The 12,870-nt window shown below is 49.9% G+C and overlaps 1 protein-coding gene across 1 annotated transcript in view; it reads left to right on the top strand.

The window, feature by feature from the left end:
• Positions 1–793: 793 nt before the first annotated feature.
• Positions 794–12,870, top strand: part of PLEKHA6 (pleckstrin homology domain containing A6) — a 115,200-nt gene continuing 103,123 nt past the window's right edge. The window contains exon 1 of the mRNA XM_016140050.2: positions 794–832. The gene's annotated coding sequence lies outside the window, so the exon portion shown is untranslated. The remainder of the gene's footprint in view (positions 833–12,870) is intronic.

The following is a 12,870-nucleotide window of genomic DNA, read 5'->3' as shown; positions in this document are numbered from 1 at the left end:
GCAATCCTATTGTCTGAAGCCCTTCCTTCTGCCTCTGACCCTTGATAATGCAAAACACAGGTATCCCCTGGCTTGGCCAGCATCCTTGCCCAAGGTCATTGGAAACTAACTTGGGCTGAGGACCTAGGAGGTCCTAGCATCTTGTAACAAACTTCAACCAGCTCTAAATGTTATTTCTTTAAATTCATTGTGCTGGGGTGGGGGTGGGGAACGTAAAGGCACTAGGGCCCTGGCCAAGCCCTGTTGATAACCAGAGGTGTGCCCATCTCTTGGGTGGACAGCCACAGAGGTGAAAGTCCACTATGGTCAGGCCAAACCTATGGGCAGCTTCTGGCCCCCCACACTCTGGTGGCAGAACTGAAAACCCAGATGGTGGCCCAGATCCCCTTTGGGGGGCAGCCTTGTCCTGGTGCTGGAAGGCCGGGAGGGCTGTGTGGGCGTACTCCATCCTCTCTGGGACAGGCAGCATGGGTGGTTAGCAGCTTGTCACTGGTGTGGATGGAGTTAACCTTTCCGGGGACTATTTACTCCTGATCTTAAGTGACAGCTTGGGGAGGGAGAGTCACGTGGCCCTGAAATCCCCTTGGGAGCCCACGGAGCATGCCCAGCTGCTTCTGCCTGGGAAAGATGCTGGATCCTGCAGTCACCACAACAGCATCCTCTGCCCGCGCCAGGGACCTGCCAGCCAGAGAGATGACTGATTAGAGCAGATCAGATCCAGAGCCCCGCTCTCCAGAACGGGCCCCCCGAGGGGCTGGGAAGGAGGACCCAGCCGGCCTGAGCTGGGGGAGAGTTATAGCTTTTCAGCAAGGGGCTCACACCTCAGAAGCCGGTGAGTCTGTTTTGTTGCATGTGTGGACGAGGTGGGAGGAGGGAGGCTGGGCTCTGGTCTGGGCTGGCAGCTGCCTGCGGTGCGAGTCTGGGCTGCTGGCACCGCGGTGCCACTCACTGCCTTCCCCATCTCTCATGCTTGGCAGCGTTACTTGGGGATCATGGATGCTGAGAGTGCTAATTATAGCCCTTTCTATGCCCCCCACCTCCAGAATCCCCAGGAAGGGCTGATGTGGCTTGATTTATTACACTTGAATTGCACCTCCCAGCTTTGGGGTTGCCACCTCCTTAGGGTCCAGCTGGGCCCCCCAGCCTGGCTATAGCAAAGAAGCCAGCCCCACCCTGCCTCTAATGCCGCCAGAAGGAATGCGGCCACCAGGAAGGAAAGATGGAGGGAGTTGCTGGGGTCAGGTTCAGGTCAGCCCCAGGGACTCACCTGCCTCAGTGCGGGGCGGGGTCAGGGTGTATATGTTTTTTATGGCTCAGAAGTTGGGGCTTAGAGCTGCTGAGGCTCTTGGACTCCTAGGGCGCATCTGATCTCTGGGGTCTCAGATAAAGTGGGGAGCACCTGAATGAGCTGGAGCCTGGTGCATGGGTGTGGACGTATGAGGGGGCAGGGTTATAATGGTGAGGCCAGACTGCAGCTGGCTAAGCTTCCTTGTGTGAGGCTCTGGGCAAAGGAGCAAGGTTGGGGTGCTGGTGGAGAGGGGTGGGGGGCAAGGCAGGGGATTGGACAGGAAAGGCAGAGGGAGTAGAGGCTGCCCAAGATGCTCTTTTCAACCACAGGCAAGCCAGGGAATGGGGAGAGAGGGGAGAGCCAGCCCTGGGGCACAGGGGCAGGGAGGCTGAACTGCAGGGCGGAAGGTGGTGGGGGAGGATGGATTCAGGGTCAGAGTCAGAGAGGGTACTGTCCTTTAGGGCTTGGCAGCTCCCCCCAACCGACCCGGCCTATCCCTGTAGACCCCTCGCCCTCAGTCTGGCAGTTTGGGCCATGGGCTCCACTGAGGGTCTTGTGCGTATGGGCGGGAGCTCTGGCTGGCCTGTCTCTGCCGGAGCCTGTGTGGTTCAGATGGCTGCAGGGGCATCGCAGGCGCCTTCCGCAGACCTTGGCTTCCAGGCCCCCCCTCAAGGAGCACTGGCTTCCACTTCAGAGCAGCCGCATTTTAGCTTGGGCAGGAGATGGGCAGGCCCTGTCGGTGGAGAGGAGGTGGGAGGTCCCACAGAGACGCGGGCTGGAGGCTCCAGCCATCTCCAGGTGGGGGCAGCAGGAGGGCGCCGCCTGGCACTGCTCTGAGCTTTCCTGCGGGAAACAAGCGGCTCTGTGTCTCCTCACTGCGGCGTGCTGGGCTGCAGATAGAAATTATTAAAAGCCTTTGGTTTTCCAACCAGTGCGAGGTGATAAATGTGTTAGCCTGGAGTGTAATTAATCCTGGGGCGGCTGCACAGGCTCAAGACAATGGGGGCTTTTTTTTCGGCTCGGTCGTCTTTTTTTTCTTCTTCACAGGAAGGTGACAGTGCAGGATGCATTACACAGATAATTACTTTTAACGTGTCTGCCTGGATTATTGAGTTGGATTCTTCCTGCTTGGTGTAAATGAAGTAATTATCTAGGAAGTCAGTGAGCCAGGCAGGCAGCCCTAGCTCCCAGGCTGACATCACTGGCCAGGCCCAGCCTAGGTCCCTGGGCTCCAAGGAGGGAGCTGGTGGAGCCTGGGGGCACTGGACAGGGAGAAGCTGAGCTGAGAGCCGGCCCAGCCCAGGGTGCAGAAGCCCCGCGAAAGCCAGTGCTGGTCGGCTTCAGTCTCTTTGAGCCCATTTCCTCTCAGTCTTCCTCCCCGGCCTGCTGTGAGGTTTCCCGAGGCTATTGGCACTGAGAATGGGGAACCTCCAGAGGATGGTCAGGAGGAAGAAGGTGGAAGTTGGGCTGCAGTGGCAGGAGTGGGTCCTGGTTTCTAGGGGTTTCGCGTGGGGTCTGAGCTATGGTCTGAGGTGGTCTGGAAGCCAGTGCATCAGTGGGATGACTTTGGCAGGCGAGTCTCTGACCGGTTAAAAAATATTTGGAGAGGAAAGAACATACTTCGGGAAGCTATTAGAAAAAATGGGGAGCAGAGAGGAAGAGAGGCTGAGGGTAGAGTGAGTGGGACCCTTTCCTTGGCAATCGCTCATCCAGGCAGGCTCTCGCTCAGGACCACACCTCCAGATGCCCTCAGAGACTGTCTAGTCCAGCCTCCCTCCCAGCCCAGATGAGCCGTCTGCAGCCTCCCTGAGGGGAGCACCAGCCTCTCGTGGATAATTCCAGAGACGGGGAACTCACCACCTCATCAGCCAGCCCGCGCCATAGTTAGAGCATTCTTTTATATTGAATCAAAATCTGCCTACTGCTAAGGGTCCGGCCTTTGATTCTGATTCTTTGAAGCAGCACAGAGCGAGCAAGTCAGCTCTCTTTCCCGTAGTGATAAAGATGGTTTTCTTTATATTAAAATAGCTTATAATAGTGTGTGGGCATAATGTATTTTATATAACTGTATTTGTATTGAACATTTAGGTTGTTACCCTTATATCCTTTTACAAATAACACAACATGAAAATTTTGTGCATAACTTTTTTCTGTATTTTGGATTATTTCCTTATAATAAATCCCAAGACATAGAATTAATGTGATGAAGGGTATATACTTTAAAAATTACTATTCTGTAAGTATAAAAGTAATACATAGTCATTAAAAATGTAGAAAACATATAAAAATCAAAATCATCCATAATTGTCTCAGAGATTTGGTATGTAATTTTGATGTTTTGGTATATATATATATATATATATATGTTTTTATGAATTCATACACAGACATGTGACTATATTTATCAAAATACACATATATCCTGTTAAAATTTTGGAGCAAGTGAATATTCTGTCACTTAAATAGAAGCATTTTTCCATGTCCTTAAATATTTTTTTACAACAATCACTTTTAAGTGACTGCCTAGTATTTTGTTATATACTTATTCTGTTTATTTGTTTAATTGGCCCCCTGTGTTAGACTAGAATCTTTACACATATCAATGACTTTTTTTCTTAGATTACATTTCTGGATTTGCTATGTTTTTAAATATTTTTACATATTTTGCCAAATTCCTTGTTAGAAAGTACTAATTGACATTCCCAGCAGCTGTGTATGGAAATGCATTCTGCTGCATGAACGTCGGCATTTAATATTATTACTTTTTATGTTGTTTTAATTCACTTTAATTCTTCGTTGTTTTAATGCATTTATTTGATCAGTAGTTAGTGTTAAAATTTTAAAAAGAGGTTTATAAGTATAAATAGTCCATTTGTTGTCATTCATTTGTTTGAGTGTTTGGCTTTTCTTTAAAGGCAGTTTAGTACAGTTATCAAGATCTCAGTTACGGGATCAAATTTGGGTCGAATCTGAGTTCTGCCACTTACAGTGACTTAATCTCTCTGTGCCTTAGTTTCTCCATCTGTAAAATGAAGATAATAATGTTCCCTGTCCCACAGGCTTCTTGTGAGGATAAATGAGGTCATATATGTATGAAGTAGATTCACATCAGGTGGAGGAAGTGATGAATGTGTTTGTCCTTATTGTCCTATTGCCGTTGATTTGCATGAGAAACATAGATATCTGAAGACGGTATCATGATCTTCCTCCGTCCAAACGTCCAAGTCTCCTTGTTGGATGCTCAGCGCCCTTGTCTCTCTAGTGATCTCCACTCCCCTTCTCAAGCTTTCCCAAGCCTTTCCTGGGGCCTCACACCAGGTGTGGTCTCGCCAGCATGGAGCACTGCGAGGTGGCCCCCCCTCCCTCATGATCCCCTGGGATTTCACACTTCTGAGGACTTCTTTTGGCAGGTGGGTGAAGGGAGTTAGGCTCCTCTAGTGTCTTCTGGCTAACAGGATGCTCCACCGGGGCCCCCTCCTCCGGTCGCCCACCCCCCTCACATACTGTCATGTGCACATGCTTTCTTTTCTTCCCCCCTCTTTAATTCCCTTCCTCCCCACTTCCCTCCCTGACCTATGGATGTTGCCATTTCTCCTTAAGAACTGGATCCCCCAACTGGATCTCTGACGGCGGGGCCTCTCCTCCCACACCCTCGGAGGCATGTACCTGGGACCTGGTGCCCCCGGCGCATTCTGGGGGCCTGGCACACCCGAGGTATGGTCCGTGGCTCCACCACCTGTGGCTGCACCTGGGGTGTGAACCCAGGACCTTCTGTGTGCTAACCATTACACAATGGAGCCACACCTGCACATGCTTTCTTGATTCTTCCTTGTCAAATCTACCCAGTGTTCCTCATCCCCGTGAGCCCTCTTTGCGCTTTCCAAAGTAGCACTAGCTGACAGTATAAACTAATTCTGGTCCATGTGTTAATGAGAGAATTGGTGCACTGCCTGCCAGGATTGTGGAAAGAACGCCTATCTTGAATTTGAGACTTGGTCCAGATTAGCAGCTGTATGATTTGTAGCAAGTCACTTAATCTCTGAGCTTTTGTTTCCTGGTCTGAAAAATGGGGTTAGTATCACCACCCACCTATCTAGTTGACAGCTAGATAAGTAATAAATATGGATGTGCTTTCTAAACTGTAAATAATTTCACAAAAGTCATTTATTATTAGACGTGGATTTTTGAACAAAGTATATCAGAAGGCGATGCTTTAACTTGAAGGTCAGACAGGTGCTGAGGTAAGTTAGTAGGAAATGTTTAAGGCAAATGGTATGCAGAGTGACTGTCAAGCCCCCTTAGGTTACTTAGTTTTGGGAAAGGGTTGGTCCTTACTGTGTGAATTCAAGAAATCAGGATCAATGCTGATCTGATAAACATACATGGATATCGAGGCTTTACTCCTATAGAGCCTAGGACCCCTCTCCAGGGCAGAGGTGAGGGCTCTCCTTAGCTCTGACATCACCAGCCTGGCTCATCAATACCTGAGAACCTGAGTCTATCATTGCAGGTGCCAATTTGCTTTTAATTAGCCTAATACTTGCAATTAGTATGTTAAATTCAACCCGGCCACTGATGGCCAGGTCATTTTTCTGATTTTGCTTGGTTCCTGGGTCCTCAATAGCATTACTGGGCTATCCAGAGACTGTAGGCAAACCTGTTGATTCACCTGAAACTAGGGAATTGAAAAGGTCATAGAGGGTCAGGAAAACTTGCTTCTGGTGGGGCGGGATGTGGGGTGGGAGTGCGTTGATGGAAGTATCATTAGACTTGTTAGAATCACCAGCGAGGTCTAGAACCCAGGTTTCCTCCTCCTAACTCAATGTTCTTCCCCTCCTGAGGCTCAGTCTCCCTGTCTCTAAAATGTAGGTAATAATTCCTGCCCTGCTCGCATCACTGAGGTTCAAACGAGCTAATGCAGGAAGTGAGTGTGAATGTGAAGCAATGCAACATGAAATGGCTCTATCACATCAAAAGCGAAAGCTCTGTAGAGTGATACAAATGATCCCAGTGTCCCGGCTACTAGTTCCTGGACCCTTGTCCTTATTAGTCACATCTCATTCTGTCTGGTAAGTCCTGATTCCCACTGTCTTCTCATTCTGCCCACACTGCCCCAAACCATGAGTGATTTGAGAGCATTAGGTGCTTAATAAATGTTGGCTGGTTATATGAAGCTTTGAATGGGAGGGAGTTTGGCCCAAATAGGCGTGAGGACACACTCATGAGAAAGCCTTTGATAGCAGTGGTGGGGGACATTTATCGCTTTTCCTGCTCAGCCTTGTCCCTCCCTCCACAAGACTGGGCTGCTTCAAGGCAAGAGATGGTTCTCTTTGCCTTTGTCTTTGTGATGTTTCGCACAGAGCCAGGCACACAGCAGTTGTCTGATAACTGCTTTTTGAATGAATGAAAGAGTGGAAGAGTGAGACAGGCTAATGTGATTGAGAGCACATGCAAATGAGAGTCAGGTGAATAGGACTTGGAATCCCTGCCACACCACTTTCTTTTGGCCAATATTTACTACATGCTCATTAGGTACCAGGTGGTGCTAGGTTGCAAAAGTGAATTTTTAAATTCTAGTAAGTGAGCAAATGTGGGAGCAAATGATTGTCTCGTGTATGATAGAGACATATGCTACGTGTGTTGGTGGGCAAGACAAGAGTGATGGAATCTCCTGGGAGAGCCAGAAGAGGGTTCCCCAAAGAAGGGAGTGTGAGCCGGGCCCCATTGGCTTGGGGAAGTCACTGAATTTCTTTGGGTCTCAGTTTCCTAAGGTGTCATAGGAAGAGACTAAAGCCTTCACAGAGTGAGGATGAAATAAAATAGTATGAACAAAACACCTGGCACTAAATAATATTTTAATAAAGGGGAAAAATGTTTCCTTGAAGGCAGGCCAGACTGGTGGGGGAGGGGCAGGAGCCAAGAGCCCAAGGAATTTCAGAAGCCGATCCATATAATTTCATCTTAGCTCTGCTAATTAGTACCCACGTGATCTTGAACAACTGCCTTAACTTCCCAGAATCTGTTGCTATATCTGCAAAGTGGGGATAATAAGTTTGTTGTGTGGATCAATGGAGAGGCTTCACACAAGGTACCTAGGACATGCTTGGCACATTGTAATGACTATCCTAGAAGATATCAGCTCTTCTTCATTATTATTATCAACATGTGTCATGGAGAGACTACATTGCATACAGACACACACATGTGGCATGCATGTTGAATCCCAGATATACTCAGAAAGGGAGGAGGGTGAAGGGGACTCAGGGTTAAGCCAATTGCTGCTCAGCTGCTGAGAAAACTTCCCCGAGGGAAAGTGACAGGGGAACTCTGTTGAAAAGGTTCAGCGACCAAATGGGAAGTCTGCTTGTGGCTCATGCCCAGACTGGGGAAGCTTGCCTCACGGGAAGCCAAGAGGTGGCCCCCTGACAGCAGCAACTCCATTCCCTCAGGCACGTAGGCCCCCGGTCCAGGCTAGTCCCACCCTGGCAACATCCCAGCCGCTCTGGCTCTGTCGCCTGGCTGGTCCCCTGACCTTCCTAAGCAAGGCAGCCTGGCGGCCATGCTGGGTTGCCATGGTAACTGGCAGCCTCCCAGCTGGGTTGCCGGGGTAACCAGTTAGCTGGTATTGGGGGAGGGGTAGTGAACTGGGGGGAATCAGCCTCCAAAGAGGCAGAGAAGGACAAGGGCGGGAAGAAGAGGAAGACAAACCCTAGATGCCCCCAGCACAGCCCACTCCTCTCACCCTCACAGGACTGGGAAAGCCAGAGAAGGGCAGGTAGGAAAGGATGCCGTGTTGTTTCCACCACACATGTGTGTGCACGTGTGTGTGCGTGTGTGTGTGTGTTGTGAGTAGTCTTGGCCAATGCAGGACACTGGAAAGATTTGACAGGGTGGTGCAGGAGCGCCTGTGGGCAATGACAAAAGCGGCATGGTCCAGAGGGACACCGTGGACGGTCCAAACGTAGGACTCAGTCCTGATCCTCCGCCCCTCTTTGAGCTCTAGTTTCCTCATCTGTAAGACGGAGGTGCTAATATGGACGTCCAGGGACATTGTTCGGGACAGTGCCTGGCGCTGTCAGTGGTGGTTCCCTCCTCACCTCTTGCGCTGATTTTCTATTCGGTGGATGCTTTCCAGCTTGTGAACCGCCCGTATGGAGAAGCACACAGCGGCCCGAGCCCCGCCCCGTGGCAGAGGATGGGGGTGGGAGGGCTGGAAAACAAGAAACCCGAGATGTGGCTCTCGCCCTCAAGGATTTTACCATCCCAATCTGCCATCTACACAGGTGGGACCATCTACAAAAAATGGTTCAAAGTAAGACATAATCGAATTTTTTTACTGCAGCCCGTAGGAATAAATTTTGCATCATAACCCAGCAAACACATGTGTGTTACCTATACTCCAAGTTTCTGTTACATTTGAGATTAGTCTGCTCTATTTTGTTTTTTAAAAGGGATAGCCTTGACCCTTTAGCTCAGTTGCACATCCACCGGTGGAGTCACTGCCTTCAGTTTGAAAAACACTGAGAAAAAACTTAAGCTCCTCGGGTGTGTGTAGGAGCTCAGGCTTCTCTCACATTCCATGTGTAACTTACCTGGTTGGATCCATACAACTCTAATCCATGAGGTAACTGAGGCTCAGCGGTCACAGGAGTTGCCCAGGGTTACAGATCAGGGGTCGCTCATTTTGTCCAAAGTTGTAGAGCCAAGGCCTGAATGGGGCTCTCTGCTGCTCAGGTTCATGACTCAGCATCCCTACGTGAGCTGGATCTGTTGCCTAGTTCTTTTCTTGCTGTGAGATAGACTGAAGGTTCTTCTTATAGAAGAAGAAACTGGGATCTAAAGATCCAAATGGCCCTGCCCTGGCCACCGTGGATTCATGGGCCGGGAGCTGAGCCCAGAACTCAGTGCCTCTTGTCCATTGTTGCAGGGATGGGAGAAGCTGTGTGCTGGGGAGGGCCATCAGAGGAGAGGCTGGGCCCAAAGTGGTCTGGGTGTTCCCTCGGTTTGTCAGGGGAGTGAGTCTAGGAAGGGAAGGGGAGTGTGGGCAGCCTGAAACTGAGTTGGGCTGGGTACCACTGCCAGGAAAGAAAGAGTATGCATCAGGGTCCTGGGGCCCGCCTAAATGCTTCTGGGAGATCTTCTGACAGGACAGCCTTAAGCCGGGCTCTAGAAAAGCTAGTTTTTAATTGTCTATCTCCTGTTTGACAACAGAAAGATAGTCCGTCAGCAGGAGGCTTGTGGAGTGTGGACTTGACCACAGTGTAGGTTCAGCTGGGGGAGAGATCAGCACCAGGTGGTGAGGTGAGGCGTGGCTGGAGGGGGAGGGGTGCTAGCTACTCTGAATACCCGGGAAGAATGCTGCCCTTATAAATATTTACCTGGATAAATTAAAGATAAGGCCTGGAATCAGAATTGGGTGCAAGTGGAGAATTCATACACTTGGTTCCATTTTCAACTGTGCTATGAAAATTTAGCCCGTTTCTCCAGTTCTCAGAACTGGGTTTTCCATGTGTGGCTGGTGCCATTCCCAAAGGACTTTGCCCTTTGCAAACAGAAGAATGGGCAAGCAAGGGGTGTTTATAGCTGAGAGACATTTCCTTTCCGTTTGGGTGTATTTCCTGCTCAGAGTTCACAGGGCCCCTACTGCACACGAGGCTGCCCAACCTGCCATGGCCCTGGGGAGGAGGTGGCATGGGGGGTGGATGGCGCTTCAAGCCCAGATGTGTCTTAGTCTCTGTATGCTTCTTGTTAATTTACTCAGCACCCATGGTTTGAGCATCAATTCCAACCATAAAAATGAGAGCGGTCAGCGCCAGGATCCTGATTTCAGGCTCTGGGTTCCTTTGTAACATGTCAGGCCAAAGAGGTGGCTGTGTGACTAAGAGTTCTGATGGAACTTGAGTGGGGTGTATACTTCCATCTGAGGCCGGGAGAACAGAGGCTGGAGCCTAGGTGGGCTTCCAATAAGGAGAATCAGTACCGTATAAGGAGGTTGTGCCTGATGCTTGAATAAGAATGGATCATACTGTGAAGGTGGATGAGTGTCTTTCTTGTATCAACCCTTTATCTCTCCATCTGTATATTCTGCGTGTCCTAGTAATATTCTATATTACGTTCCCTCCAGTTTCTCCAGGGTGACTTTCGATGACCCCTTTTTCCCCATGAAGAATCTGTATTTCTGAGATGATGGGCCATTACTTCAAGAGGACATTGAGAGGCTGGGGAAGAATCGGAATTAGAATTTATAGATGTTTCCATGTTTCCTGCTCAGTCCTCTCCTCACCTCATGTGACCTACGTTTGAGTGCAGATATATTAGCCAGTGAGATGGTGGAGATGGGGTCAGGGGGAAGGATGATGTAGTGATTTATTAGGCTCCACTTTGTCATAACACCTCCCCCCCCCAATAGTCACAGCTTATTTGTGGCTGCTCAAGGCTGCCCAGCTGGCCCCCCTTCCCCAGGCACCCAGACCCTGTGTCCTGGGAGAGGCAGGTGGTAGACGCTGCCTCCTCTGGAGGAGTGTGTGTGCGCTACTTGCATGTTCACGTCTGTGTATGGAGGGCCCGCAGCTGCTTTTGGTCTCATCAGGGGGCCCCTCAGACCATGCAGAAAGGGAGCCACAAAGACACTGAGGCAAAAGCTCGGAGGCACAGTTGGGCTGGAGGGAGAATCAGAGACGGTGTCGGGTGCCAGTCCTCACTGCTCCCTCCTGCCCACATTCTGCAGCAGGGGGATTATCTCAGAAAGCAGCAGCTCCTCTAGCAGCCATGGCCTCCTTTCGTGGCGCACGCCTTCTCTGAGTCCAGAAACCCAATGTCCTTATTTAAACCCAAATAGCCCTCTGGTAGCAGCCAGCAGGGTGGGCTTAACTTATTCTCTTTTTTTCTCTTTATTCTACTCCCATGTGTCCCTGCTCTTCCCTGATGTCCCTATCACTGTGGTCAGTGTGTGTGTGTGTGTGTGTGTGTGTGTGTGTGTGTGTGTGTGTGTGTAGATGTGAGTATGGACAGTGACTGGGGAAGTTGGGTGAGCTGACTTTCTCCACTGTATCTGGTCCCTTACTATTAAGGTCAAGTGATTCAGCTGAAAAAGGAAGGTTTTTGTTGTGGGGCGGGGCAGGAGTGGGACCTTCCACAGGGGAAGGGAGAAGAGGGAACAGGAGGAGTCCTTGCTGATCCTGCTGTCCTGGTCAGGGCGATTCTAGAGTGTCCCTGTTAGGGTGTGGCGACTCAGCCCCCTCCCCCATCTCTGTAGGACTGGGCTATGGGTGAGGCTGTACCCAGGGCAGAGCGCGCATTGGTTCTGAGGGGGGATGAAGGCGGAGCTCCTCTACACCTGCCTCTGGCGGCAGAGCCCAGATGCGAGGAAAACAGGAAGAGGAGAGAGTAACTGAGACCTCTGGAAGAGCAGCGCGGCAGAGACGAGTGTGGAGCGGCTTCCTAGGGGAGGGAAACCTTGGAGGGAGGGCCGGGGGTCTGAGGAAGGAAGCCTGGGTCAGCAGGGCCAGCCGCTGCCTCTGGTCAGCTCTTCCGGAGGCAGCGGGGCAAAGCACGACAATTTAGAGAGCGTCCAGACCCCAGAAAGGACGTTACTGAACTGAATGAAAGCATCCCAGTTGGGCCCAGCATCTTCCAAATCTGGTGTTATCAGAACCAAGGCCAAGTCATCAACACTTTACTTTGCTATATGATATTTTTTAAAATGTCCTTTTATAGGCTGAAAGAGCCAACTGGAAATAGAAGTTGTTCCAAAATATTTTTATGCACATAAGTCCTTCTCTCTGATCAATTTGTATTTCTCCCCAGTAAATAGCATAATGTCTTGAACTAGCTGGTGCTTGATCCCTACCTTCCCCACCTTCCAGGGGCATTATGCTCGGGGAGGGGGCAACGTGCAAGAGGGTAAGATAAGGAACCGCTCTCGGTCTAGATTCTTTTGTGGGCTGCAATTTCAGATTACAGCGAAGTCTTAAACAACGTGGGGGTTGGGGGTACCGCACCTGTTCAGTCGACAGTCCTCTGATAACTACAGTCCTCCCTCTGCATATGTGGATTCCCAGCCGAGGAGCTGACTCTGGAACAACACGGGCCAGTTGAAAAACATTCACGTATCACGTAGAGTGGGACCTTGCAGTCCAAACCCATATAGTTCAAGAGTCAACTGTATTTCTCTACCTGGCTCAGAGCCAGGATCATTGTCTCCCAGTCACTGCTGAAGAATTTAGAGTGGAGTTGGATCACACCTTGTCCACCCTTCTCTGCCTTTTTTCTTGGAGACCTGGTCTTGTCACTCACTTCTGGGGTACTCCAATAATGTAGATAAGGTGCTTGCCCACAGTATAATGTGGGTTAGGAAACACTGAATCTCTTACTTTTTATGATAACTCTGTATATTTTTAATATTTCTTCGAGAAAGAGTAAGCTATTTTAGACAGCTTATCACCCCCACAAGAACCTCATGAGATAACGGGTTGGAGAAGGAGGTGTCAACAGAAGCTTATTTGCATAGTTCCCACAATCTTTCCTTGGTCAATTTGTAGCTGTTCCCAGCAAGTTGTAGTCTGGGCCCGGCTGTCATTTTC

This window comes from Rousettus aegyptiacus, unplaced genomic scaffold (genome assembly GCF_014176215.1).
Source record: "Rousettus aegyptiacus isolate mRouAeg1 unplaced genomic scaffold, mRouAeg1.p scaffold_m13_p_17, whole genome shotgun sequence".
In the NCBI taxonomy this organism is placed as follows: Eukaryota; Metazoa; Chordata; class Mammalia; order Chiroptera; family Pteropodidae; genus Rousettus; species Rousettus aegyptiacus.
This window is presented reverse-complemented; position numbering and strand designations above follow the sequence as displayed.